Raw genomic sequence first — 5,115 nt, forward strand, 5'->3', positions numbered from 1 at the left:
AGAACTTGCACTGGATCAACAGCATTATTGAGGTGACAGCAGGATATAGATGACCTGTGATGTGGGGGGGGGGGGTATACCATCAGTTATCAGGTTCAGCAACAATTTTATTGATTCAGTAGATTGACCACAGGACACGCCCACTTATGGTCAAAGTCAACACATCATCATAAAAGCTCAAAGTTCCTGAAAAGAAGCTGGAAAAAAGACCATAAAATAGCAATAATACATTAAGCCCCAAACACACATTTACACACTTTATTAAACTGACACACAAACACACACAAAGTTACTGTAGAGCCTGAGGACTCTTCACCGCAGAACTGTTCTATTGTTCAAACATCGTTCTTCTGATTCTTAATCTGTTAGTCTCACCATGCTGCTGTCTGCTTCATTTCCTCCTGGAATCATTGATCTGACACAGCTGGACCTGCTGGTTCCAGCCGGGGAATCGACAGAAACCAACCAGGAGGGGCTGGTGATTCGGTGACGGACAGAACCATACATGACTGAACACATACACCTGCAGAAGAAGGGAGGAGCTTCTGCTCAAGAGGATCTGGAGGAGAAACGTTTGGATGAGTCGATCCTAAAGAGTTCAGAGATTCTGTTCCTGACAGGCTATGAACGCTGCAGCAAACAGAGGAAGGAAAAGAAAACAAAGAAATGAAGATTTGATGGTGACGTATGGAGATGTTCTTTTGAATTCACAGATGAACCAACTGTGTGAACATCCATCACAAAGGAGAAATGAATAATAGCCATTTGTCTCCGGATGGACTTCTACAACTCCAGGTCTGTCAGAGATCGGATCAGAACAGAAAAGATTAATCGCTTTGACCTTTCACTTCAAACCTCTTCATGTGAGGACATGTGCTGGTATTTTTACTTCAGTCCGGCATTCTCTGTCTACACCTGTGATTAGCTAAACTTCATGAGCTGAACCGGAGTTTTCTCTCCCTCCAGAAGGTCCAAGGATCATCTTCCAGACCGTAGAAGACCGAGAGTCCTAAAAATGGAAGAATTCTGATGGTGTAAGAAAAGCATCAAAGTCTTCTTGATGCTCTTCAGATGTCAAAAACAGAACCATGAAATGTAACGTCTGAACATTTATGAAAATATTCAGCTGACCACATTAGTCATTGGTGAGTCCATCAAATCTTTGGTCTGCTCTGAGTTCATGCTCCTCCAGACGTTAGAGACTTTAGCTCTGGACTGGTGACCTGAACCTCCTGAAGCAAAGATCTACACCGCTGTCGGTTCTGGGAGCAGAGCTCGGTGGATTTAAACATTCAGAGGAGAAAGGTCCAACAAAGGGTCACTGGATCAGCCGTTCCCTCAGAGAGATGTTTGAGTTCATGAAGGTTTCTTTGTTCTGGAGAAGACTTCAACCACATATCCAGCACAACCCTGAGATATTCAGTTCCGTCCCACATCGGCTCCCAGCAGGTCTACCACAGTGTCCTCTCCAGTACGAGCTGGAACCAGAACCCTGCAGAACCCGACCAGGTTCTGCAGAAGAACAAGGAGAGAAGCATGTCTGCAAACTGTGCTCAGAACCAGAACTTTCCTGATGGTCTGTTCACCCCACCCCACCCCGCGCTATTCGCTGCATAGAACAGAGAGTCCTGCTGAACTTCAACGAATTGAACATGAAATATCCCTCCTCATCTCTAACCCTGAACACTGAGTGTGCACGTCAACATGCATGTGCACGTATGCATGTGCATGTGTGTGAGCTATGGATTTTCTCTCCTTCATTGCAGCTTTCTCTCAGCTCTGCAGTGGAGCTGATGCAGAGCCTCAAAGAGCGTTAGCATAACATAAAAAATTCAACAGGAAAGTGCTGAGTTGTTACTTTTGATCAGCCGCCACTTTCCAACAAACATTCCAACTGCAATGCTGCCGGCCTACGGAGAACGCCGCCGGCCTACGGAGAACGCTGCCGGTCTACGGAGAACGCCGCCAGCCTACGGATAGGTCTACGGAGAACGCCGCCGGTCTACGGAGAACGCCGCCGGCCTGCGGAGAACGCCGCCGGCCTGACGGGAGGTAAGAGCAGGAATCCAGACTTTCTCTGTGGTGTCAGTGTGAAGAACACAAACCTCAAAGACCGTTTTATTTTCCTCTGCAGAACCGCACAGAAACACCTGAGAACAGACAGTATACGGACCGTCCAGAACCAGAACCTGTGACCATCACGGTTCTTAGAATCAAACTGACAAAACTAGAAAGAAAATCCTTTTAGTGAACTGATATAATGAAATGTATTTCATGACGGCTGTGGTTCCTATAAAAACAGGAAGTTCTGATACTCAGCTGGTCTGGACCAGCAGTTGACCCGGAACAGTGAGATCGGACCAACTGCTGATTAGAGCAAGAATGTGAAAATATCTGAATCTGAAGTTACGATCTTTTAAAAGAATGTCATTGTTTGAAAACGGAGAAGAATACAGCTGTAAATCTATTGAATGAATAGAACTCCATCAACCTTTGAGGTCCAGAACGTGTTCCTGAACCACGGGCCATGGTGGTCCGGTACCGGACCACAGAAATGAAGAACATAACCTCTTTCTATCTATCTATCTTGGTCTAGAGTAATGAAGATCAGGATGTTCAGAGGAACGTTCCTGAATCCGTCTGTGACAGAGTTCTGTTCATCTTCTGGTCAGAACCAAACGTTCTCCTGCTGCTTCACATGAAGAGATGTTTGAAGTGTCTTCCTGATCATCTGGTCCGGTCGTTGACAGCAGGTCCTTGTTTTAAAGGGTTCTGGGGGGTTTCTGTTGACCTGCTTTGTGTCTTTCTGAGAATTCTCCAAAGATTTGCAACAATCAAATCCCAGAATTTTAAAATGATGAAATTGCTGGTCTGGAAAATATAGAGTGAAGAAACCAAATAGATCCTGAAATGTAAGAAAAAACATTCACTGCAAGCATAGAAAGAGCATTGAGAGGGTCAGGGTGAAGCGGTTCTGATGGATGCAGGAAGTGGAAATGTGATGAAGATCAGACGGTCGACCACGCAGCCGTTTGACTGGCTGTGATCACCAGACTCAAGAACTGCTCTGATGTTCTCTGAAGCTCAACCGAACTTTGTGAGTAAATCTCCCAAATAAAATCATTTTCCATCCAAACAGGAACAGAGACTTAATCCTGCCGCTTCTTATTCTCCTCTTTCATCTCCTCTTTTATCTCTTTCTTTGAGGAGCTTCCTGCTCCCCCCTCGGAGGCGGAGCTCCAGCTGGTGGTCTTGGGGAGTCAGCCCAGGACATGCTTTCATCCCTGGGGTCGGACGCTGGTGTGCTGGGACGCTGCCTTAAAGCTTCACTAACATTAAAGTGACATAGAGAAAGTTCTGGTTCCTTTGGGTCCAATTACTTCAGATTTACAGAAAGATCCAAAGATGATGAGAACACTGAGGAACACGGAGATCTGGGTCAGGATCTGGGACGGTGTGAATATTGATGCTCACATTAATAAAACAATCACTGGAATCGTTTCAGAAACTCTCGTTTGTGTTTCCCAGCAGCTCTGTGTCCTGCATGTGAAAGAACAGAACCTCTGACCCGGCCGCTGGTGCTCCTCACCTGGAGAACCCCCCCCCCAGAGTCAAGGAGCGTCTGTGGAGATCCTACTCCATCTTTACAGACCTGGGCTGGGGGGTGGGGTGGGCTGTATTCAAGCCCCCACACTTCTCCTACTGGACCTCCCCCCCCTTTAAGAAGTATGGGTCTTCAGGAATGTGTGGAAAGGACTGGGGGGTTCTGAGGAAGAATGATCAGAACCTTCTCTCCAGGATGTCTCATCCAGAAGGAATGTGACCTCATGGATGCGTCTGCAGAGCGAGGCTCGGAGGCCCGTTACGTAACCACAGACATTATGTAATGTGTTATGAGAGGACCGGTAGAAGAATGCAGACTGCACTCATCCAGAACCAGGAGCATCCATGATGGTCCAAACTCGGTTCTTCTGGGTTTCTCTGACACATTCGTGGCTTTAGCTTTAAGCTCTGCAGAGTTTTGGACCGGTGTCGGTACCACATGCTCGGCCTGCACGATCGGCTCGGGGCTTGCGACTGGTGATGACATCACGCGACGGTGACTTAACGCCACTTAGACAAACGACTTTGCTATTTTGCAGTGTTTGTGTCCTGAAACTGATGTTTACAATAACGTTTATTAAAAAGAAAGAAATAAAAAAGTGTTGAGATCTGCTCGGGGTTTTATTTATTATCCTTCACTAACGGCTGCTCTCCTCAGTGTTTATGTCACTGAGCTGCAGATTCTAGCGGGACTTCATCCGGTCTGTGCAACCAAAAAGAAGTTCAACACTGGCAGGATGTAATTTGAAAAAATTACATGCCAATAGTCACTTTTTCTTTTTAATTTAATGTGCCACCAGGCAAGCTAGCATGCTACTCGCTAGCATCCACTTTAGCACAAGCTTCACGCTTCCAGCCTGATTTCTCTCTCTTAAAATACGATTGCTATCCTGGGATAATCCCCTCGATCGGATTATTTCGTTGTCAAGGTTTTTACAGTTGATTGCAAATATTGCGCCCCCTTTGGTGATTCTTGATGTGCTTGTTCGGACCTCCTCAGCTCTTCACTCAGAAAGACTCTGTGCATCGTTATGGCACATGTGTATCATTTCCTATGTCACGTGATGTTGGTCTAATGGTCCAGACCAATCACAATCTTACAAGTCATCAAGTCGAAAGCCCCAAGTCGATCTTGCAGGCCGAGAACATGTAGTACCTGAACCGGTTCTGGTCCGACTGAAGTCTCTCCTGGACTGTTGTGTAGAGTCTTCACCTGAATGGCTTCACTGTCAGAGTTTAAGGAGGTCAGTGTCCTTTGACCCTAACAAGGCTCCTCCTCCTACAGCACTCTAACATTCAGCTGTAGAAGAGACGAATGATCATGTGATCACCAGCATGATCAGCTGTTCTTTGTCTCACCTTGAGTTACTAATACAATTCGAATCTAACTTTATTTATAAAAACATCTCTCCTGTTTGAGCAGCTGAAATCACTTTATCAATAAAAAAATGACAGATGTTTAAATACCCCCCATTGCACCCCATGCCCCCCTTCCCTCCCCCCTCCCCAAAC

At 46.1% G+C, this 5,115-nt stretch overlaps 1 long non-coding RNA gene across 1 annotated transcript; it reads left to right on the top strand.

The window, feature by feature from the left end:
• Positions 1-1,507: 1,507 nt before the first annotated feature.
• LOC112141376 lies at positions 1,508-4,215 on the top strand. Its single transcript, XR_002918377.2, has 3 exons — positions 1,508-2,052; positions 2,135-3,097; positions 3,211-4,215. It is a non-coding gene; the product is annotated as an uncharacterized LOC112141376 (long non-coding RNA).
• The last annotated feature ends 900 nt before the right edge of the window (positions 4,216-5,115 follow it).

Source organism: Oryzias melastigma, linkage group LG19 (genome assembly GCF_002922805.2).
Source record: "Oryzias melastigma strain HK-1 linkage group LG19, ASM292280v2, whole genome shotgun sequence".
Classification (NCBI taxonomy): Eukaryota; Metazoa; Chordata; class Actinopteri; order Beloniformes; family Adrianichthyidae; genus Oryzias; species Oryzias melastigma.